The sequence below is a fragment of the Lucilia cuprina genome, chromosome 4, assembly GCF_022045245.1.
Source record: "Lucilia cuprina isolate Lc7/37 chromosome 4, ASM2204524v1, whole genome shotgun sequence".
Classification (NCBI taxonomy): Eukaryota; Metazoa; Arthropoda; class Insecta; order Diptera; family Calliphoridae; genus Lucilia; species Lucilia cuprina.
In genome coordinates, this window is record NC_060952.1 from 60,645,896 (window position 1) to 60,670,432 (window position 24,537).

At 29.7% G+C, this 24,537-nt stretch overlaps 1 protein-coding gene and 1 long non-coding RNA gene across 3 annotated transcripts in view; one reads left to right on the plus strand and one right to left on the minus strand.

Annotated features, from left to right (window-relative positions):
• The window catches only part of LOC111689226 (synaptosomal-associated protein 25), a 648,407-nt gene that overhangs the window by 254,652 nt on the left and 369,218 nt on the right, over positions 1–24,537 (minus strand). The gene's annotated exons all lie outside the window — the stretch shown is intronic.
• On the plus strand, positions 6,471–14,920 carry LOC124419312. The gene is made up of 2 exons (XR_006940474.1): positions 6,471–6,577; positions 14,672–14,920. It is a non-coding gene; the product is annotated as an uncharacterized LOC124419312 (long non-coding RNA).

Consider the following 24,537-nt stretch of genomic DNA (forward strand, 5'->3'; position numbering starts at 1 on the left):
TCCCATCCATGTAACTTATTACCTATTGTTCTTAGCAAAATGTGTCCCAAATAGTTTAGATAGCTATTTATGCAATCTTTCGAAAAAAAATTAAAAAAATGTAATAAAATATTTTTGATTTTTTTTAAATCAAAAACTTTTTTGACTTTTTTTTTCAAAATGGGCCCTTTTCATTTTTTTTAATTTTTTTTAAGAAAGCTTAAGTCTTTTCCTAAGCGACCTATATGACTCAAGATTTTAAATTTTTGATTTTTTTTTTGCAAAAAAATTAATAAAAAACTTTGTTGACTTTCTTCAAAAAGTGGACATATTTTTCATTTTTTTTTTTGCTCAGAAGAAAGCTTATGTGTTTTCCTTTAACACCCTTTTTGTCGCTTAGTGGGATGCGAGTGGGATATCTATAAAAAAATGTTTTGTAACTCTAGGCATACAAATTTTTACTTTTTTTTTAAAAATTAACAACTTTTATGACTTTTTTCCAAAATGGACTCTTTTTTTATTTATTTTTTTTTCTCAAAAGAAAGCTTAGGTCTTTTCCTTTAAAACCTTTTTGGTCCCTTAGTGGGATGCGAGTGGGATATCTATAAAAAAAATATTTTGTAACTCAAGATTTAAAATTTTTAAATTTTTTTTTTGCAAAATCAAAAACTTTGTTGACTTTTTTTAAAAAATGGACCCATTTTTTGATTTTTTTTTGCTCAGAAGAAAGCTTATGTGTTTTCCTTTAAAATCTTTTTGGTCGCTTAGTGGGACATCTATCAAAATAAATGTTTTGTAACTCAAGACAAATGTTTTTAAATTAATTTTTTTCATATTTGTGTGTAAGTGTTTCTGAAACCTTGAAAATAAAAACCACAACAACTGACCGATAATAGCCACTGGAGGGGTGCAATATGAGGCCACCCCCAAAATTTGTCTGAGTTTTGTATCTTGCGGCTTTTTTAGTCAATCCTAGAGGTAGTTTTTAGCGCACGTGATTTCTATTGTTAAAATATCAGGTGCTGAATCTAATAACGCCAAGAAACGATTGACAAAAAAAGCAGCTAATAAAGGTGACAAATAAGGAGAATAAAAGTATGGATATTTGAAAATTTAAAAACTTCATAAAGTAAGTGTAAAAATAGTTATTATATTATTTGATTTATTGTGATTAAGATTAAATTTTACTAAATTATTCATCTTTTTATTATTATTCAACATTTCCATAGAAAAAAGTGATTTTTATTCCTGAGGTTAACATATTATGGGTATTACAGTATCGAGGCTATGAAATTTTAGTTGGGTATGTTACATACCATCGGAAAGGCTAATGTGTCTAGTTTCTCTGCGTAAGTTTAATTTTTAAGCTTTATACATAAATATGAAAAAAATAGTGCAAACTTAAAAACCTTTCTCTTGAGTTACAAAACATTCATTTTGATAGATATCCCACTCGCTACCAAAAAAGTTTTAAAGGAAAAGACCTAAGCTTTCTTTTGAGAAAAAAAAAATAATAAAAAAAGAGTCCATTTTGGAAAAAAAGTCAAAATGGTTTTGATTTTTCAAGAAAAGTAAAAAATTGTATGTATTGATTTGCAAAAGATTTTTTATAGATATCCCACTAAGCGACAAAAAGGGTGTTAAAGGAAAACACAAAAGCTTTCTTCAGAGCAGAAAATTAAAGAAATGGGTCCATTTTTTTAAAAAAAGTCAACAAAGCTTTTGATTTTGCAAAAAAATTCAATAATTTTAAATCTTGAGTTACAAAATATTTTTTTGATACATATCCCACTCGCATCCCAACTTAAGCTTTCTTAAAAAAAAAAATAAAAAGTGCCCATTTAAAAAAAGTCAAAAATTTTTTGATTTAAAAAAATCAAAAATATTTTATTTCATTTTTTATTTTTTTTTTTTTCGAAAGATTGCATAAATAACTATCAAAACTATTTGGGACACATTTTGCTAAGAACAATAAGTTACACGGATGAGAAAAAACACCTGCATGGCCAAAATCTCAAATTTTGACCGCCTCTAACTTAGAAAGTTTATGAGCGATCTTGTTGAAAAATTGTGTCTGAATTACTATCCAATAGAACTAACTATGGTGCAAATCATCGCAATCGGAAGACATCGATTTCAATAGTTGGTTCACTTGATGCCCCATATATATTTACATATATTAACAAAATTAACAAAAAAACATAATTAATTAAATTCAGAAAAATGAAAACCAAATAACTTTTATTTACTTTTAAGCTACTGACAAAACATTGGAAACTTTTGAAAATTTACCAAAAAAGAAGACTCTTACTAAAAAAATATGCAAAATAACTGTGTAAAAAGCATCGCTGTTTACTGTTATTTCAAGATATTCTTCATATTGATAATTTTTAATTTTTTTTTTATTTTTATTTTTTGCAAAATTAATTTTTTTTCATTAATTCAAACGGCTAGATTTTTGATTTAGAAAGATTTTAATACTTCTTTTAATATTTCAGCAAATATTTGTTGATCTGTGATTAATATTTAATGAATAAATCAACACTTTCAAAAGTAGTAAAAAAAATTGATAAAAAAGATTTAGTGAAAACTCAACATATGGGTTGAAGACCTCATAAAACTGCTCCAAATACAGGATAATTTGATGACAATAGAATTCGAAAAGTTCCAAAAAATTACTTCTCTAGGATAGTTATTAATAAAAAGTTGGAAATATGAACTCCTATTGTTGATCACATGGAAAATTAGTCTGTCCTTGGTTGTACTCGCCCTGCGGGAAAACGTCTTAGTTTTGGAAAGAATCGTTCTATTCGTCTACTCATTGCAAAAGATAACATAAACAGGTCGATTTCATATGAAAAAGTATACTTTTTATAGACGTGTCCAAATTTAGTTGGAACATTTAGTTTTAGGGCATTTGTAAGGCGGCCAAAGGGGAAAAATACTGAACCCGAAGAATATTATGTTTATCGGTGGCAAAATTATGGTATAGAACTATTTTTTAGGGCAAGGTATTGGTCGAATTCAATTATAAAAAGATACTATGTATGGTATAACGTAGAAATCCATTAGAATACATGCAGTATTCCTCCCGTGTGGAAACTAGGCCAATAGTTTGGAGTTTTAAAAACGATAATGACCCTAAAAGCCAACTTTAGATTTGCAATCGAGTGGCTAGACTCGAAAATTAAAGTGGCCTGCCTATTCACCATATATCAACTTCAGAGAAAATCTATGGAAAATAGTAGCTCCAAGATATGGACTCAAAAATTGTCCTTTCAGTTCCTTATTTTTAGGATGCGGTTATAAGGGAATAGCAAAATTTTTCAAATGAATTTTATTATTCAATTATTTTTTCAATTCATCTCTGATGTCATGAAGTATGTGAGGAACTTCTTGGTAAGTGGAACCGGCACGCTGGTGGTCGCACGGCATTAGCTCGTCGGGATTAGGAGGTGGTTCTTTTCCACTCGTGTCCTCCACACTTAAAAATTTATTCGTGCCTTGTTATTTCAAAATATTAAACACAAAACAGTTACACTACGAAATGAATACCCAAAATAGACCAGACGGACGTTTGACAGTAGAAACGGCAGGTCCCTATGGTTGGATAGTGTCACTGAAGGTTGTGCTGGGATAACCTTCACGAGTTGCCCACCCCTGATATGACAATGTTGCAGCCATCCTTGGTTCTAGTGAACTCGTATTTGTTATGACTAAAACCCCTAAACAAAACTTACCAGTAACCACGATTCACACCATTACCTTGTCTAATTTAGCTTTCCATGATTGACAAAAATTGTGAATTTCAGATTATCATAATCGAAATATTATAAAAACTTTATTTTAGTTATAAATTAAAAAATTAAACATAAATTAGAAAATTTAACATGAATTTAACAAAATTATAAAAAATGTAGATAGAAATTAACTTATAAAGTTTTCAAATGATATTATATATTTTCTTTATAATGATTTATGTTAATAATTTCATATATTTTCTTTATAAACATTCATGTTTAAATATAAAAACAAATTTAATAAAAAAAACAAATCAATCGCTTATTCTGATTAAGAATAATGCTAATTGTTGTGTTTTGTTTTTATATTATTTTATTTTATTCTATTTTATTTTGTTTTATATTATTTTATTTTATTTTTATTTTTTTTTTTTATTTTATTTTATTTTGTTTTATATTATTTTAGTTTATTTTTATTTTATTTTATTTTATATTATTTTATTTTATTTTATTTTATTTTATTTTATTTTATTTCATTTTATTTTATTATATTTTATTTTAATTTTATTTTATCGTATTTTATTTTATTTTAGTTTTATTTTATTTTTATTTTGTTTTCAGTTTAATATAATTTAATTTATTTATTTATGTGTGTATTTAATATGGCGTACCTTTTTTAAAAAAATATTAAATAATAATATCTTAAAAACATGTATACATAAGTATGTATTAGAGTTTTTAAAATATTATTTTTTTGTGAATTACAATTATATGGCAAAAAATGTTAAATATTTTTTTTTATAATTTAATAACAAATTCAATATTTAACAACAAAATTAATAATAACAAAATTAATAATAACAAAATAATAATAATTAAATTAATGTTAATAAGATTAATAATAATAATAATAATAATAATAATAATAATAACAAAATTAATAATACTAACGATTATAACAAAAATATTACTTATGTAATATTATATTTAAGTGATTTACAGAATTATAGAAAAATTATTTAAAAAAAATCGATATTAGGTGTTTTTTTTTCTCAATTCATCTTATTGAATTTATATATTGAATTTTTTTTTAGCTTTAGAATTTAATTATCTGATTTGTTTTTTTTTTTTTTTTTTTTTTTTTAAATATGATCCTAGATTTGTAACATGCACACATATAACATATAACTACAAGAACTTTTAGGTTAGTTTTCTTTTTGCCCTTTATATTCAAGGTGACTTTCAACCTAACACGTGACCTTAAAGGTCGTATGGGTCATTAGAATATCACCAGTGTCTACTATAGAGTTTTCTTCTTAACGCTTACCCTGAATTTTCTTTTATTGGCTTTACCGTACGATCTACACTTGCCCAATGTTCCCACTGTTCTAGGTTGTTGTCTTCGCTGACACAATTATGATTTCGCCACGTGGGAAATTTCTCTCGGGGGGATTTACTTTATTCAATCTTGGCTGAAAATACCTTGTGTTTGCCTCTGTCTTTGCGAAACTGTAAAATGGGCCTTGTTTTCTTACAAATAGATGGCTCTGCGACACTGGTGATTCCTTTTTGAATGAGACATCAAACTCAATTATTACAACTATCTGTTTTTTTTATTACGATTACTTATGATTTTATACAATTGAAATTATGCAATACCTAAAATACAATTATCTAAGTAATTTATATTTAAGTATAACATTTAATTCATTGTATAATGTCATAAGGCTATTGGTTATTTAATAACTTATTCATCTCACCTTTGATTTATGCTATTGCTTTTTATATTAATTAGGTGGTTTATTAATATAATTAGCTTAATTCACTTTGTCTTTCTTAATTAAAAATATTTTGCTCAATGACTTGCGTTACTAATGAATACAATTAGACTTCCACTTTCACTTATCTATGACATAATGATCAACGTGATCTTGTAAGTCTTATGTTGAAGTCGTTCTCAACGATCATAAAACCCACCACCCCTAGTTTCTCCCTCTTACATCGTTTTTCTCAAGATCAATGTAAGGTCATTACATGACTTTTTTCGTTAAGTGCATCGTTATTGTGAATGGGCATAAAAGTCTATAACTTCACTGTATGTCGTGAACATAAAACCATGATTACTCTACAAAAATATTTGACAGTTCTTCCAAGGAAAACAAACAAAAAACCATAAACAAATTAACGAAATAAAGTAAACAACTATGTTTGAAAATTATAAATTTAATATTGAATTTATCTTTCCAAATAAAAAGTGTTTTGTGAAGACCTACAAAATTAAGAACATTTATACCATGTCAGCTGGACGAGTGGTCATACAGGTATGTTTCTCCAAGGGTTGAAGTAAAAGCACCAGAATAGTTCCTAAATATAATCACGTTCAGTGCTGACCAGTTTGTCAGTACCAACTGTGTTTTTCTTAGTAACAACGTACCCGTCACAAAGCCAGCTTTTGTTGCTAATTCCATGATGCGACAAAAGTTGGGAAACACGCAGTTCGGGGACACTATAGCTTATAGGTTCTAGATGTATTTATCCGAAAGTTAAGTATTCTCTATTTGATCGATTGTACTATTGAAGTTTTATGTGAAGAAGGATAAACTATATGGGTAAGATCAAGACGAAATTTATAATATTTTCCACGTGTCCTATGGTATTACATACATGGAACTATTTAACTAAAACGAGTATGACTTTAGAAATATACTGATGTCAAAATTTTCGCGGTATGTTTCAATGTAATCTTTTTGTTTCATTTTCAAAAGTCTTTATCTCTTTTACAGACCTATTCATCATTATTTAAGTTTGAATTCGTGAGAAGCTCTATTCGATTTGTGTTTGGAATCTTGTAAAACTGTGTAAGTTACTATAAAATAAAATAAATAATTGTAAGTTTAACCAAGGACCTGAAAAATTTGTATTTAGCTTGACCGTATAGTGGCTAGATGATTACTGTAGGTGTATTACAAGATTAGGTCAATTACTGTTGATTTTATTGCTGTCAAAAAGAGTACATTTATCTTTATTTTAGTGGAGGTTAATCTGTATTGTGTTGTTTAGTATCATGAGTCATTGTCATAGGGAATAGTTTGTATTTTAATAACGTCAAAGATTCATTAACAAAGAAGTTTTCAAATTACATACCTGTCATCCATTCTTCTAACATCAAGTTACTTCTTTTATAATGAAAAAAAAATTGTATAGATAAGATTTCTTCAATCAATAAGAAAATTTAATAGCGGCATAATAAATGATATATTATCTACCTATACTTTTCCTAATAATCGTATAAATTCTCATTTATAGTAGTTTTGATACTTAGCTACTGTTTTAGATGTTGAGAGTGTATCGTACCTATCAGTTGTCCTCTCAAATTCTCTACCTCGTATTGATTTAGTCCTACTCTCGATCTTATCCGACACTTCAACCATGGCCTACATAACTTTGCATTAATACCCTTGGCAAAGTTGCTTTGGATAAAGTTCTTTCTAAATACTTCCTGTCCAGGTTGAAAAGTTATCGATCTACTCTTTTTATTGTATGAATTTGCATTCCGTTTGTATGCCTCATGTATTTTTGTGTTGATTTTTTCGTGTATTAATCTCATCTGTTCTGCCTTAGGTAATACAATCTCATTACTATCAAGAGCTCCGAGTTTACGCAGAATGAAATAGGCTTGCGCGTGAGTGACCATATTGTATCCGGTGAGAGCGAAATATGGCGTTACTCCTGTTGACGCGTGAACTGTTGATCGTAAGGAACACTCGATTTTCGATAAAATTTTCGTCCCATTTCGACTGGTCTTGTTGTAGATGGCTTCTTATACTTGCCAAAATTGATTGGTTCACTCTTTCGCTTGCGTTGGCCTGTGGAGAGTGAATGGCCGTCCGCATATGGGTGACTCCATACGTTTTCAATAGGTCTTGAAAGGATTCTGATATGAACTGTTTGCCGTTATCTGAGTGTAGTGTTTCTGGTACACTGAATTTATGGAAAATCTCGTCGATTAGGAATTTGTTTACAGCTTTAGTTGTTGCTTTAGGCATTGCTCTTAATAACACAAATTTCCTTTTATGATCTAGTACAATGAATATGTACGTGTTACTGGATTTTGACCTTGGGTAGGGACCAAGAAAGTCGACGTAGATTTTTTGAAAGGGCCTTTGCGTTACGACTTCATTTCCCATTGTGGGCCTTAAGGTTTGTTTCGGATGTTTTATTTTCTTACAGGTATCACATTCTCGTATAAATTTCTTTATTTGTTTAAAAATATATGGCCAATAGAAGAATTCCCTAATGTTAAAAAGAGTTTTTGCTGTACCGCCGTGAGCGGTGTTATTGATATGAGATTTTCTTATTATTTCGTTCGTAAGTCCATTAGGCAACCAGATTTTCTAACAATCTTCTTCGTTCTCAACTTCGTCCTGATTGAATCTAACTCTTTTATATACGATTTTATCTTCTACCTTGAGATCTGGTAATCTATCCTTATTTTGTTGGATTGTATCAATCAAAGTTGTATACTCAGTACCTTTAAACTCTTCGGAGTCGAAATCTATATTGGGGGTAGGTACTGTCACTTCTTCTACTTCTAGTCTCGACAACATATCTGGAACTACATTCTTACTACCTTTCCTTTGTTCTATGTTAAACTTATAATGTTGTAGTTTTAAGCTCCATCGAGCTAATCGTCCGCTTAAGTCCTGCTGCTTCATCAGCCATTTGAGACTAGAATGATCAGTAATGACTGTGAATTCCATAAGCTCAATGTACTGTCTGAATTTGTCTATCGCCAGGACTTCCGCGAGGCATTCTTTTTCAGTTGTCGAGTAGTTCTGTTGTGCTGTATTTAACTTTTTAGAAAAGAATTCAATAGGGTGTTCGCCATCTTCGTCGTAATTCTGAAATAAAACGGCTCCAATTCCTACATTCGAAGCGTCACACTGTACAAAAAAGGGTCGTTCGAAATCGGGACTTGTCAGTACTGGACTGGTAACTAGTCTTTTCTTCAGCTCTTCGAAAGCTTTACAAGCTTCCGGGGTGAAAACAAACTTTGATGATTTCTTCAGCGTATCTGTAATCGGTGAGGTTAGTGTAGAGAAATCTTGAATAAATCTTCGGTACCATCCGACGGTACCGAGAAATCTTCGAACGTCTTTCGGGTTTTTAGGTGGTTTTATATTTAATATCGCATCCATTTTACTGGTATCTGGTTTAAGCTTACCACCTCCCACGATATAGCCAAGATAACGTAACTCTTTATAACAGAATTTAGACTTTTGCATGTTAATAGTGAGTCCTGCATCTGAGAGTTTATTTCCAACGATTTTCAGCATTGTCGTATGTGTATTGAAGTCGGGTGAAACAACCAGCAAGTCATCTAAATAGACAAAGATGCGATCTTTCAATTCGGACGGGATTATTTTATCCATAAGGCGACAGAGACGTTGGGCCGCATTACACAGTCCAAATGGCATTACCTTGAACTGGTAGTGAGGTCTACCGGGGACTGTGAATGCGGTCTTTGGTCTGGTAGATTCTTCGAGCGGAATCTGCCAAAAGGCATCCTTCAAATCTATTGCCGAGATATAATGCGTGTCGCCTAAACGAGCTAATAATCCGTCGATATTGGGGAGGGGGTATGCATCTTTTCGCGTGACTTTGTTCAACTCCCTGGCATCTAAACAGAGACGGTTTTTATTAGGTTCAATGACTAATGTTGTTCGGTTATTCCATTCGGCATTCGTAGCAACTTCGATTACGTCAAGGTCTAACATTCGGTCCAATTCGGCGTAATTTAACTTTTGAATCGCTGGGCTCACTGGGTAGTATCGCATTTTTTTCGCTGGTGCGTTTCCCGTATCAATAGTATGAGTTTCTAAATGTGTTTTGCCAAGCCCATACTTTGTATAACATTTGAAAAAAAGTTTTACGTTTTCGAGTTTAATCGATTGTTGTTCGTTTAACTTGTGCATTTTCATTTCCTCTTCTACTGTTGTTAACTCATTAATAATCTCCGAATTAATGCTTATTTTAATTCCTAAACGTTGCCAAAAGTCATAACCGAATATAAGTTCTTGTTGGAGATTTGGAACCAAATATAGCATCATTTCCTCCACTTTATTCCCGCACTGTATTTGTGTTTTGATTTTTCCTATAATTCGATGAGTTCCGCCATCTGCAGTTCGTATAGATGATTTGAAATCAATGATTTGAGTGTTCATCTTTTCAGCATTTTCAACACAATCACGCCCTAAGCAACTTATCGTAGCTCCACTATCCATTAGTCCTTTCAGTTTGAGTCCGTTTACGTTTACTTCCATATAGGGTCTTATATCAAAGTCATTATTCAAGGTTGTTGATGCTATTTCTTTTCTTTCCTGTTTCCGTTTATGAAATCTTTCCCTAGTTTTAATCATTCGTTTTGTATGTTTATGGTCTATGTCATTAAAAATCTCTGCCCTTTTCTTATTATAATTTTCTAGTCTAGTTTCATATGGTATTAGTTCTTTTAGCATCCTCTCCGTTTTCCTAGGCTGTAATGTAACTTTCGTATCAATTTCTTTACTTTCTGTTAAATTTTTAAGATTATTTATTTCTTTTACGTTTTCCTGCATTTTGTATTCTTCTGGTCTGTAGTTATTGTTTAGATGTGTTGAAATATTTTTGTTTACTGGAGCTGATTTTGTGTTGAACATATTGGTCCAGTTTTCATCATGTTCTTTTGACTGTTTCCCTTGCAATTTGGACAATTTGGAGAGATCACATTTTCGAACCCACACCTATAACAAAATAAATTTCTCTGGGTCAGCGTACAGTCGATAAATGTATGGCCGGGAGTTTTGCAATTCCAGCAGATAAGTTGTTTGCCTGGAGTACTGGTGTGATTAACGGCTTCGATTTGATATTGATTCTCCTCCGGAATTCTTTCAAATTCCAGTTCGTTTATCCTGCGCGGGTGGTTTGGTTGTAGACGGTAGGATGGTCTCTTTGCAATATTGCGCTCAGCTCTACGGCATTCCTCGAGTAGATGGTCCAGGCTACTTATCTCCATAGGGAAAATAAGCTGCGTCACCCCCTCTTTAAGATTGTCCTTCACCAGTCTTACCAGTTCATATTCTGGAATTCTAACTTTAAGTTGATTTTGCAATTTCACGATTTCGGCTATAAAGGAATCGGCAGATTCAGTCGGATGTTGACGTCTTTCCAAATTTTTGAGGGATTTTGCCTTCTAAAATTCCAAAACCATTGTTGAGCTCCTCCTGTCACTAAGTGGTGAAAACCCTTCATAGATGTGCTCCAAGGACATTGGTAATCTTCGCGTAGTGCTTCAACACGGAACACAAAGTCGTCTACACTCAAAACTTGGTTGTTGCCGTCATATTTAAAACCCCATTTTTTCATCTGTAATGGTGAATTATGATGATAAGTGGGTGTATTTTTTGGAGTATATTGGTGTTTGGTGTTGATTGAACTGTGGAACGCTATTTTGATTGGTGCAGTTTGTATTGTTGTGATTTTGGTCCGGAGTACGATCATGATGGTTGTTTCTGTTGGTTTGATTTCCCGGTTGAGTTTCCATTGTGGAATTTTGTTCGGATCGTAGTGAATCTCGGATAATCTGTGGGACCAAAGCCTTTAAGTTATCCTGTACCTCTTTCATAATCATAGCTTGCGCCGATCCTACTGAGGCTCTAATGTAATCCTGTAATGATAACCCATGCCCATTCACTGGCATCTCAGGATTCACTTCTTCGTTTAACCGTGGCATTCTAGTATTTTGTTGGGGTATATTTGCACGTTCTTCAACTACAACACTTCTCGCTGCGTTACTACTATATTCGGGAGATTGAATAGTTGTACCAGATTCTGGAGAAGATGAAGTCTAAGGACCTGTCGGAAACTGTAGTGACATTAACGGTAGTATCGCGTTCGTGCTCATTTGAGGAGTAGGAGGCTTGTTAGTATGCTGTTGATTTGTCGCTGCCGATGTTGACCCATCGCGAGTTCTAGCTTGTATGCGACTTGATGACCTTGTATTTGTTGTCTTTTCAGGAACACTTGTCATAGTGGAATCCTATTTCCCTGATTTCAAAATTCCTTATAACTTTTACCTAGCAGGCTATCGAGTAAACTCGTTACCGATCTAATCAATTTAAATCCTAACAACTCAAGTAGCTAATTTAGTCAGAATGGAAGTCAATCTTGATAAGGTGAATTTTTCTATGGAAATTTGAAAAGTCTTAGAATTATGCTGTAGCAAAATTATTATAGGGTTTAAGAATATTAAGATTCAAATAAGAAATATCAAATGAAGTAATAATTATAATGAAAATAAACAGCACTAGCAAAAATTTTCTTAGTTAGTAAAGTAGAAATACATACTAAGTATTAAACAAATACACAATACAGATTTTAATTCTCAGTACACGACAATTAGATTTTATAAGTCAAATTGGAAAAGATATAAAAGCAAAATACTTTCAATCTCAATAGTGAATATCGAATATCTTTTCTTTTCAATATATATTATCTACATATTCCAATCGCATGAACTTATGAATGAAAACTAAAAAAAATTATATAAAAAAAGTATTTGTAAATGTTTTGTTTGAAGAAAATAACTAAACAAAACGAAAGACTTAGGAAACAAGAGTAGTTTGTTTATCAACTAAACAAGAAAAGTTTGGATCGAATTATTCTCAAATGCACAGTGGGGCAGAATGGAAATTTTTTGGAAATAAATCTGGCATTTCTAAACGGCTGCCCCAGGGACGGAGCTGTGGCGGCTCAAAGTAGGGTACCTACGACATGTAAAATTTTTAAACTAGTGCCATTTTTTTGTTTTTCACCCAAATACAAAGATTTATATTTTTTATATTTTCTGAAAGCGCTCGACGAGATTTTGAAAAAACATGCTTACATACTACTTATCTCTTATAATATCCGAGTTATAGGCATTTAAAAATTTAGTGATACAAAATTTACCATACCTTGGTCCGCCTTTTTTTGAATACCGGGCGTAATTTTGGACCAAATGGACTCAATTTTTTCTTGTTAGTTAGACAACAAAATTTCCAATAATATACAAAAAATTCAGATCAATATCATTTACAGATCCAAAAATATACGTTTTTTAATTTAAAAATTCAAAAAATTTTAGATTTTTGCCGTTTTTTTTTTTTGCCCAAAATGTGTCTTAACTCTTTTATTAATAAAATAAAATTTTCTTTAAGAACATATAACAATTTTCAAAAAGGTATCTTTACGCAGAACGCTTTGGCGTAAAAAACTTGTCCTATTTTTTGAAAATGTTGCCACTGCGTCCTTCCGAATATGACCTATTTTTTATCAAAACTTCAACTTTGGGCGACATGTTCTAAAATCCCAAAGCTGGGATAAGAAAACTGAAAGCAGTTTTGGAAACCTCAATATGTTTTCTTTTTACTCCAAAAGTATTTTCCCAGCCCTGAAAGAAATGTGGACCCTATGGGCAAAAATTTAAAAAATCCCATTTTTGGGATTTTCATTCCTATTTTTGGGAATTGCGGGATGCCCTTTGACCTTTTTAATTTTTTTTTGCATTTTCTTATTTGAAATGACAAATTTAACAAGCGTTGAAGATTTCATTGAGTTTTGTTCATAAATAAAGATTTTGTCATATATTACATATTTCTTAAATTTCTAAAACTATGATTTATATCAAAATTTTAATAGGGTCGCAGATAGCTACAACAATTTAGTCCATATTTATCCCTTAATATCTTTTGTTAGATATGGAAATTCTCGACCCTTTACAAAAAATTTCAAGCCAATATCTCAATTATATTCAAAAATATGTTCATTTAAACCTGTGTCCTTTAATTTCATATTTTTCATATTTTAGTATTAAATATGACAGAACATGTTTAAATCTTATATTTACCTATTTTCTATTTGTTTGCTTATCCTTATAATTGAAAAGTCCTATTATGCTTAAATTTTCAGAAATTTATAACTATTTTTTACATCAATTTTTCGACAGATCATTTGGTTCTGTTTCGTTTATGATCATGTAGGTAAAAATATACAGGTAATGATAATTTCGATTCATTCACTAATAAGAAATATCAATGACTGAATTACAGGTTATAGTAATATAGTCCAAAATGTTAATAGGTAGACAGTTCGTAATTTTTTACTTTGTATATTATTGGAAATTTTGTTGTCTAACAAGAAAAAATTGAGTCCATTTGGTCCAAAATTACGCCCGGTATTCAAAAAAAGGCGGACCAAGGTATGGTAAATTTTGTATCACTAAATTTTTAAATGCCTATAACAAGAGATAAGTAGTATAATAAGAGATAAGTAGTATGTCCAAGCATGTTTCAAGATCTCGTCGAGCGCTTTCAGAAAATATAAAAATTTTTGTATTTGGGTGAAAAACAAAAAAATGACACGAGTTAAAAAATTTTACATGTCGTAGGTACCCTATTTGAGCCGCCACAGCTCCGTCCCTGGGGCATCTGCGGGGTTCATCTTCAAAACTTAAACTCGAATACTCCTTGGCTACGCTCACGCCAAATTTTATCCCGATCGGATCAGCCGTTTAGAAATGCCAGATTTATTTCCAAAAAAATTCCATTCTGCCCCACTGTGAAATGTATAAACATACGATCAGAAAAATATATTGAAACAAGTATTGATTTAATATTTAAAACGAAATAGATAACAATAAATTAAGAAAACAAATATCAAAGAATTAGTACAATAAATGACAAAAAAAAATGTATATAACGAACTATCTTTTTAGTATTGTTAATGACTAATTTACACATTAATTATTAAGAAATTTTATTATTTTGTTAGTTCTACGTTAAATTTTTAATCTAAATAAATATATATATTAATTTCGATAATGCTAATTGTCGATAATAATAATTGTTTTTAATTTCTTCTTTTCTCGATTTCAGATGTGACTGGTTGATGTGAATCATGAAGTTGGTTGGCTGGAAGTTTATATTTGGTGACTCGTAAATCCTTTTCTTTGGAGTTTTCTGTATACCAATATCCTAATATATTTTCCATATACTATGAATTTAATCATAAGTGAAATATATTTATATTTTACCAAAACATCGAATTTGTAACATTTTAAAATTGATTTTCATTACGAAAATTAAATAAAATTTACTATACCATAGATTGTGTTCGGAACTGTATTTTCATCTTCATGAATTCCATAAAGTCGCTGATAAAGTCTGGACGTGTTAGTCTAATGCTTTATGACTTACTTTATTGGAATCATTTCGAATCAAAATAATAGGTTCATCAATACTTAACTGATCATAAAATAAACACCGCAACCAGGCATGGCGTTATAACTGTTACACCTTCCGGGACTTGTGTTAATGATATAAACCTTTAAGTATTTACTATACCATAGATTGTGTTCGGAACTGTATTTTCTATGCCTTTGGTTCTACTGTCAACGAAAAAAAAACTTGACTCTATTTACAAAACAAAACTCTATATGAGAGAACAAATTAAGTTTCATCTTCATGAATTCCATAAAGTCGCTGATAAAGTCTGGACGTGTTAGTCTAATGCTTTATGACTTACTTTATTGGAATCATTTCGAATCAAAATAATAGGTTCATCAATACTTAACTGATCATAAAATAAACACCGCAACCAGGCATGGCGTTATAACTGTTACACCTTCCGGGACTTGTGTTAATGATATAAACCTTTAAGTATTGATATGTATGGCATTTTTAAAGGATGCCCCACGTTGGGCGCCATAAATGTGAGAAACTTCTTGGTAAGTGGAACCGGCACGCTGGTGGTCGCACGGCATTAGCTCGTCGGGATTAGGAGGTGGTTCTTTTCCACTCGTGTCCTCCACACTTAAAAATTTATTCGTGCCTTATTATTTCAAAATATTAAACACAAAACAGTTACACTACGAAATGAATACCCAAAATAGACCAGACGGACGTTTGACAGTAGAAACGGCAGGTCCCTATGGTTGGATAGTGTCACTGAAGGTTGTGCTGGGATAACCTTCACGAGTTGCCCACCCCTGATATGACAATGTTGCAGCCATCCTTGGTTCTAGTGAACTCGTATTTGTTATGACTAAAACCCCTAAACAAAACTTACCAGTAACCACGATTCACACCATTACCTTGTCTAATTTAGCTTTCCATGATTGACAAAAATTGTGAATTTCAGATTATCATAATCAAAATATTATAAAAACTTTATTTTAGTTATAAATTAAAGAAAATAAACATAAATTAGAAAATTTAACATGAATTTAACAAAATTATAAAAAATGTAGATAGAAATTAACTTATAAAGTTTTCAAATAATTTTATATATTTTCTTTATAATGATTTATGTTAATAATTTCATATATTTTCTTTATAAACATTCATGATTAAATATAAAAACAAATTTAATAAGAAAACAAAACAATCGCTTATTCTGATTAAGAATAATGCTAATTGTTGTGTTTTGTTTTTATATTATTTTATTTTATTCTATTCTATTTTATTTTGTTTTATATTATTTTATTTTTTTTTTATTTTATTTTATTTTGTTTTATTTTGTTTTATATTATTTTATTTTTATTTTATTTTATTTTATTTCATTTCATTTCATTTTATTTTATTTTATTTTATTTTATTTTATTTTATTTTATTTTATTTTTAATTTATCGTATTTTATTTTAGTTTTATTTTATTTTTATTTTTTTTTAGTTTAATATAATTTAATTTATTTATTTATGTGTGTATTTAATATGGCGTACCTTTTTTAAAAAATTATTAAATAATAATATCTTAAAAACATGTATACATAAGTATGTATTAGAGTTTTTAAAATATTATTTTTTTGTGAATTACAATTATATGGCAAGAAATGTTAAATATTTTTTTTATAATTTAATAACAAATTCAGTACTTAACAACAAAATTAATAATAATAAAATTAATAATAACAAAATAATAATAATTAAATTAATGTTAATAAGATTAATAATAATAATAATAACAAAATTAATAATAATACTAACGATTATAACAAAAATATTACTTATGTAATATTATATTTAAGTGATTTTCAGAATTATAGAAAAATTATTTAAAAAAAATCGATATTAGGTGTTTTTTTTTCTCAATTGATTTTATTGAATTTATATATTGAATTTTTTTTAGCTTTAGAATTTAATTATCTGATTTGTTTTTTTTTTTTTTTTTTTTTTTAAATATGATCCTAGATTTGTAACATGCACACATATAACATATAACTACAAGAACTTTTAGGTTAGTTTTCTTTTTGCCCTTTATATTCAAGGTGACTTTCAACCTATCACGTGACCTTAAAGGTCGTATGGGTCATTAGAATATCACCAGTGTCTACTATAGAGTTTTCTTCTTAACGCTTACCCTGAATTTTCTTTTATTGGCTTTACCGTACGATCTACACTTGCCCAATGTTCCCACTGTTCTAGGTTGTTGTCTTCGCTGACACAATTATGATTTCGCCACGTGGGAAATTTCTCTCGGGGGGATTTTCTTTATTCAATCTTGGCTGAAAATACCTTGTGTTTGCCTCTGTCTTTGCTAAACTGTAAAATGGGCCTTGTTTTCTTACAAATAGATGGCTCTGCGACACTGGTGATTCCTTTTTGAATGAGACATCAAACTCAATTATTACAACTATCTGTTTTTTTTTTATTACGATTACTTATGATTTTATACAATTGAAATTATGCAATACCTAAAATACAATTATCTAAGTAATTTATATTTAAGTATAACATTTAATTCATTGCATAATGTCATAAGGCTATTGGTTATTTAATAACTTATTCATCTCACCTTTGATTTATGCTATTTATATTAATTAGGTGGTTTATTAATATAATTAGCTTAATTCACTTTGTCTTTCTTAATTACAAATATTTTGTTCAATGACTTGCGTTACTAATGAATACAATTAGACTTCCACTTTCACTTATCTATGACATAATGATCAACGTGATCTTGTAAGTCTTATGTTGAAGTCGTTCTCAACGATCATAAAACCCACCACCCCTAGTTTCTCCCTCTTACATCGTTTTTCTCAAGATCATTGTAAGGTCATTACATGACTTTTTTCGTTAAGTGCATCGTTTCTGTGAATGGGCATAAAAGTCTATAACTTCACTGTATGTCGTGAACATAAAACCATGATTACTCTACAAAAATATTTGACAGTTCTTCCAAGGAAAACAAACAAAAAAACCATAAACAAATTAACGAAATAAAGTAAACAACTATGTTTGAAAATTATAAATTTAATATTGAATTTCTCTTTCCAAATATAAAGTGTTTTGTGAAGACCTACAAAATTAAGAACATTTATACCATGTCAGCTGGACGAGTGGTCATACAGGTATGTTTCTCCAAGGGTTGAAGTAAAAGCACCAGAATAGTTCCTAAATATAATCACGTTCAGTGCTGACCAGTTGGTCAGTACCAACTGTGTTTTTCTTAGTAACAACGTACCCGTCACAAGTAATACAAAGTAAAAGTTACAGAAATATATTCTGAGTTTCTGACAAGTTCTTACCAATTTTGTTAAGATAATACCAAAGTTTCCATTGTTTTGTCAGTAACAAAAAAACAAATACTTTAATCTTGTTTTATTTTTTTAATTAAATTAATTATATTCATGAAATGTTATTAATTTGGATGCATAAGGAAATATACAAATAAAATTCTTAAAAAAATTAATTTTCTATTAAAGTTTTGGGTTTTGAGTCCGCTTGTGGAAATTTAGAAAAAGTTTCCATTGTTTTGTCACACACTGTATAATATGTATATATTGGTTGACAAAACAATGGAAACTTTTTTAAACATTTAAGAAATGGGTTAAATTCTAAACTTATTATTGATATATTATTAACAATTATTATTAATATACTTGGATTTACCAAAATTAATAAAAAACAGCAAAGAAGACTCCTACTAAAAATATGCAAAATAACTGTTTCAAAAGCATCGTTGTTTAGGTGAAGGGTATAAAACCAGGTCATGATACAACCATTACCAGTTAGAATCAGTAGAGAGAATTTTCAAATATCTGCCTTATGAAGTCAAACACAAAAGAATTGAAAACAAAACAACTTCAAAATGTCCAAATGAAAAACTACGAAAAATATCACGTTATATTTATTGGCTTTGCAATTTTTTTTCTGAAAATTATTAAGTTTATTTTTTCAGAAAAAAATAATAATTTTTATTTGATGTTTTATATTCTTTTTTGTGACAATTCAAGACATGTAAACTTACTTTTCTACTGATTCTACCTTATGATAGTTATGTTATGAACTAGGTAGTTTTATTTCTAGTAATGTTGAAGAGAATTCCATTACTCCAAATTGTATTAGCCTTTTTATAATACTTTTATTTGTTTCATTTTGACAATTATAAGCAAATATTGATGAGAGTATCAAATAAGACTCGGGAGTATCACGCTACTTTTGAACATCAAATAGTATAAAAAAATGTATCATCTTACCAATTTTGCCATAATTTTAAATTTATTTATATTTAGTCCATCTCTTATGAACTTGATAAGTTCATTAAATTCCACATCAAAGATATTTAAAAGTGGAATTTTAGTATTATTGTTTTTGTTTTTTTTACTTGGGATGTTATCACCAGAGATTAAACTAAGTAATATATTAGTAAACAAAATGCACATTTTCTCATATGCATACGTATGCAATATTAAAATATAAACACATTTTATGAAAATAATATATTTAATTGATCCCATTCGAAATATTTTTAGTAGACTTGCTAAAATTATTTACCTATAGAAGCTATTGTATATTGCAGCTTACAGTCAAATATAAAATTTTTTCGCATTCAATATATGGCGCAGCAATTTACTAACATATTTATAATACCCAACAAGTATGAATGTATAGTCGGACATTGCCGACTATATGATACCCTACACCAGTCAATATGTTAAATAAGTGGATAATTTTAAAAAATAAAGCATTTAATTTGTTCTTTAACCGTATTGTGTAATATTTTTACGTATTATTAACAAAGAAAAGAGAATTTCTGCAAGAGGGCTCATAGGGGAGTAAGGGTGAATATGGGCCTATCCTTATTATTTTTTGTAGAGGAATTCACTTCTACCTTAAAGTTATTTATGTAGAATTTAATTGTTTTATAAGAAATTATAAGTGAATTTTGACTAGGGTAAAATGAGGCCCGATCACTATAAAAATTAGTAGTGTTATTTATAGTTCTATAAAACTAAGTTTTACAGATTTTTGTTGACATAATAAAACATTTAACGTAATTATGAGCCTAAAGGCCCGATTCGGGGGGTACGGTTGTATGGGGGCTAGGCGAACCGATTTTAACCATTTTCAGTAGCGTTCGTCCTTGAATCAAGAAAAGAGTATATTCCAAATTTCATTAAAAATCGACACAGAAAGTGATTCTGTGCCGATTGGTATACTTTTGGGTGTTACAAACATCAGCATAATACCCTCCCCACTATAGTGGTGTAAAGTATAAAAATAAAGAAAAGAGTATATTCCAAATTTCATTAAAAATCGACTCAGAAAGTGATTCTGTGCCGATTGGTATACTTTTGGGTGTTACAAACATCAGCATAATACCCTCCCCACTATAGTGGTGTAAAGTATAAAAATATTTTCCTACACAAATTATTCGAAGTCAATAATATTGAAGCCGTGTAAGCAGAAATATACGAACATGAAATGTACGCAAGCAGAGATTACGCGCCGACGAAAACACGAAACAAAACGATAGTCGCGACTATGAGGTTACAATATTTTGACTATCAAACTTAAATATTATATAATAGAAGAAACGAGTTATGGTCTAAAATTTAAAATTTTATGTTGGACTTGAAATATTATAAAATAGTTTGTAGCTATGTTTCTATAAATGTTCAATGTATATTAAATAGTAAAGTAAATATATTCTGAATCCTTATAGATAGCATAGTCGATTAAGCCATGTCCGCCTGTTGATATCAGTTTTTAGAGGACCCCAGATATCGGCGAGAAATCAGCAAAAGCGGTTTATAAATCAATAAAATCCGGGAAAACCTCTAATAGTTTCATCAAAAAAGAATTTTTTTTCATGCTTTGATAAATTGGAAAAAGTTGTACATTTGTATGTAGATGTATTTGGTTTTATTCCGCTGTGTATTTTGTTTTGTATGTTCCCTCTAAACAATTTTTGCCGAATTCATACCGACAGTATGCACAAGTTGCCGAACTCGTTACGAAAATCGTATGAAAGGTTGCTCGGAATTCGGAACTCTTTGTCTGAGGAAATTCGGAAAAATGTGCAGAGTTGTCGGTCAGAATTCGTTACGAAATCTGATGTAAATTCCTGGGGATATTCTGAAGGAATTTTCGACAAATCTGATCCAAGTCGGAAAAATGTATGATACCATACCTGGCATTCTTTCGACATTTCGTACAAAAGTCTGATCAAATATAAGAAAGTCTGATAAATGTCGGATAAATGTCTTATTAAATAACAGACAGGTCGTACAAAAGTCTGATTAAATATAAGAATATTCGGATAAATATCTGATAAAATGTCCGACAGTTCATACAAAAGTCTGATCAAGTATAAGAAAATGGCCTGACTATTCCGATCAACGTCTGATGAAAACTATTTTCATATATATTTGACCCTAGCCCCCATACAAACCTCCCTTCAAAAAATGTCTTAAACGTCTAAAATTGACTTGTAACCATTTGTATCGCAATGAAACTCAACAAAACTAATTGTTATTTAAAAATATATCCTTTTCCCAAATTTACCGAGGATCGGTCCATATTTGACCTATATAAAACCTCATTTATAAATTTTGGTTTTTTATCAATAAATTGCTTAAATATTTTGGAATAATATTCAACATAAAAGTATCTTTATAAAAAGTAAAAAATTTAAAAATATACTCATGGTGTAGGTTATTATATGTTCGGCCATGCCCGACTATACTTTCCTACTTGTATTATTTTTAAAATTAATAAAATTAAACAATAATACTTAAGTATTATATACGAAAACAGAGTTCATTGTATACATACATCTATTTAAAATTATAAAATTAAACCATAAAAAATTATTTAATTTTTTGCTAATTTTTGTGTATTAACAAAGTTTAAAGAAATTAAAACAATAATCATCACATATGCTGATGTTGTTTAAATGATTTCCAAACACCAACTGAGAAAATAATAATTAAATTCCCTTTTTTAAGTACAGTTGACGATTTATCGGATACTATTCTAAAGCCGTTTTATATTTTACTTCAGAAAATGTGCAGACTATTCTCCTTTATGTCTAAACAAATTGTACTTCGTCAATGTGCAGATTAGTATCATAATTGTCGTAACACTAAAATTCCCTTTCGACAATGTGCAGACAAGTCTAATGTTAATCGTTTAATACTTCAGAAAATGTGCAGAAAAGTAAAGGAAATTTATATTATTCGTTAAAAATTTTGATAAAGTATAAGAATAATTACAGAAAATTTCTGACATCAGGCATGTCTGAAATTATTGTTTACAGGGTTTGGATGCTGTTGCCTTCATTGAGTTATGTATATTGTTTTTGTGAATTCTGTTCGTATATTTGGATGTATATTGGTTGGTTTTATTGCGTTGTTTATTTTGGTGTTCTATGTCTTTCGTTTTGTATGTTTAGATCAACGATGTCCATTTCATAGCACACATATTCTTATTGTCTTTTGTTTAGTCGTCACTAAGCCAGCGACGAATGCACATGTGTAGCGGGTGTACGATTTTATTTCAATATTTTTGTTTACAGCACTGAAAGAATTTAATATGGCATACGAAAAATATTTTATAATTATAAATGTGTTTGACAATACTCAATGCCTATTATGTTATAAAACATTTAAGGGAATTTGTTTTAAAAAGACATTATGATTCTTTTCATTATGATTCTTTTCATAGTAATATGGATAGATTTAGTGATAGGGAAAAAGAAAAATTATTTTTAAAAATGTGTACGGATGTTCGGTGATTAAGTTGTGGTGAATGTCTTAATAGATTATATGATTTAAAAGACACTACAGCATTACTAAATGATTTTAATATACAATTACAGGGTAAAGAAAAAACTTTATTTGATCTTTCAAATGAAGTTTTTATTTTTAAAACCAAATTTTTACTTTCGTCAGAAATTCAAGCTGAAGATTTTTCAAACTTTCCAAAAACTTTACATCTTTTTAATAAAAAACTTAAAACTATCTAAAATTCATGAATACCACATAATATTTGAAACATTATTTTCCAACTTTGAACTTCAAAGTTTGAAGAGAGTTTCCAAGATTTTAAGAAAGTACAGCTCCAGCTTGATCTTTGCATTAATCCCTTTAATTGTGACGTTACCAATTATGATTTTGAAATCCAAGCGGTGTCATTTTTTCCCACATCGTATCTATGTGAAAAGATTTTTTCAGACTTAAAATTCATTGGTTCTAAACAACGTAATAAATTAAATTCCGCACACTTAAAAAATATTCTTTTGCTACGAAACTGTCATAACAGCATTAATGTAGAAAATTTCTTTAATGATATATGAAATAAATGTTAATTTTGTCCGTAAATTTTTTTGGTATACACAATTTTTTTCAATGCAGTTCTTTTTCGCTCACCAATACAACTACAGTTTTATTTTGGACATCACTGGTTTAGATGCTTGTTGCTTTGTGTAATTTAAGAACCAAAATATTTACAATTAAATATTAATACTTTAGGTCATTGCACGTTAAAGCTTACCTAAGCAGCAACAAAGGTAAAAAACTTATGTTGCAATACTTTTAAACATAATTGCTGACTTTGCGTCTGTTTGAAATTTATTAAATATTGCATTATTTATTATTTCAAATAAAAATATATTTAAGTATCAGTTCATTGTAAGTTTTCATTAATTATTTTAATGTTAATTAATGAATAAAGAACGCTTCATACATTAGTGTGAAGCTATTTTAAAACAACTAACAAGTAAGGGTGTTATATTCGGCTATGCCGAATATATATATTATATACCCACCATCAAACCTCGTTTCACTCGAATGAAATTTACTTATGTCGAATTTCATCTATATACTCATATTTTTAGGGCAGTTATAAGCGTTAAAGTAATTTTCTGAAGGAACCTTATATAGGGATGTAGGGTCAATTATGGGTCGATCCTCATAAAGTTTGGTAGACAGAATTTGGTTCATATTAAATTTATTTGTGTCGAATTTCATGGCACACTCCCATTTTTAAGCTTTTAATGAGCTGAGAAATTTACTAACATTTTCTGAAGGGGACCTTATATGTGGGGTCAATTATAAACCGATCCTCATCAAATTTTTCATAGTAATTTTGGATCATAAAAAAAACTTACTTATGTCGAATTTCATCGCTTTATTCGTATTTTTAAACAAGTTATGACTGTTAAAACTGCTTTACTAGGGGCCACTTGTATGGGGGCTATCCGAAAACATGGACCGATATTGTTCATTTTCAATACCAAACAAACCTATAAGAATATGTATTTCTACCCTCTAGCACTTTCCATCCGGACTCCATCGTACTTTCAACAGACAAGATAGGATAGCTTCACCGCTCAATTTTTCGGTACTTTTAAGGGCATTTTAGCATTTTTTATACCCTACACCACATTGGATTTGTGTTGATGTTTGTAAGGCACAATACTATTGGTCCTATACCCACCTTAAACCATTCGGCTCAGAA